A 1136-nucleotide genomic window follows, 5' to 3' on the forward strand; every position below is an offset into this window, starting at 1 on the left:
AACAACTATATCTTTCAGTTAAAAAATGAAGATTAAATTTCTGGGGATGGGGAGGTAAGAAGCTCAAAAACATTGCAAAGGACATATTCCTTATATATTTGGCACCTTTTAAAGCTGGTAGTGGGTAGCCTAGTTAGTAGCGTACCGGACTATTCATCGTAAGGTTCGAGGTTTGAGTCACGATGTCATGCTGAATATATTCCCAAATTTTGTCTGAAATGGCAGTCAATCCCGCTATTTGCTTAATAGATGGTGGGTGCTGCTGACGTGTTGTTCCACGTGTTAAGAATAATTGTATCTGAACTTTGTTGTCTCTGACCTGGCTGTTTAGGGTATAGCACCGATTAGAATTACAAATACCAAAATATCTTTCAAAATCCAATTACCTTATCTCTACATTTAGGTTTTGTCTTCCGGTTATTCTTCATGCCCGCAATGCATGTGTTTATTTTGCTGATAAGAAGAGCTTTGAAATGGTAACTTTTAGACAAAAAAAAGTTTCTGTTTTATTGCACTTTAACAATAAACGGAAGCTCCATTTTGTCCATAGTACGCACTTTATTATATCTCGACGAAAGAAATGTTATTAATGTTGCATTTGCACGTACTGCTTATTTTGCCCTTACAGTGTATGAAGGTAGCATTTCCTCTTTGCACTTTCTTTATATATATATATATATATAATACATAAAAGCTCCAGTCCAGCGTAACTACACTTAAAAGAAGTGGCGACACAAGCTAAAATGTCATAGTATATATTTATTCTACTTGAGGGTAAGCTTCTGCAGCTTAAATAAACGTATAAACTCTTGATATAAGGAATTGTTCTAAGTCAGTTCTTGATGTACAGAAAATTAGTCTAATAAATGCTTTTGCATTTTGAAATTATATCGCAAGAATGAAGGGAATATATCTTGTAGATATCTAGATAAACGAATAAATAGATAGACATATATTACATTCTTTAATGATGCTTATAAAGACTGATTATTTTCGTTATTCTTTGATTATGTTAAAAGTTATCAAATAGCTAAATTTGTTGTTAAGTGCTGCCCTACCTATTTCACTTGCTATGAGAGAAGCACAAGAAGGCACGATGTCAAGTGCTGCCCTAACTGTTTCATTTGTTGTGAGGG

Source organism: Limulus polyphemus, unplaced genomic scaffold (genome assembly GCF_000517525.1).
Source record: "Limulus polyphemus unplaced genomic scaffold, Limulus_polyphemus-2.1.2 Scaffold205, whole genome shotgun sequence".
Taxonomy (NCBI): Eukaryota; Metazoa; Arthropoda; class Merostomata; order Xiphosura; family Limulidae; genus Limulus; species Limulus polyphemus.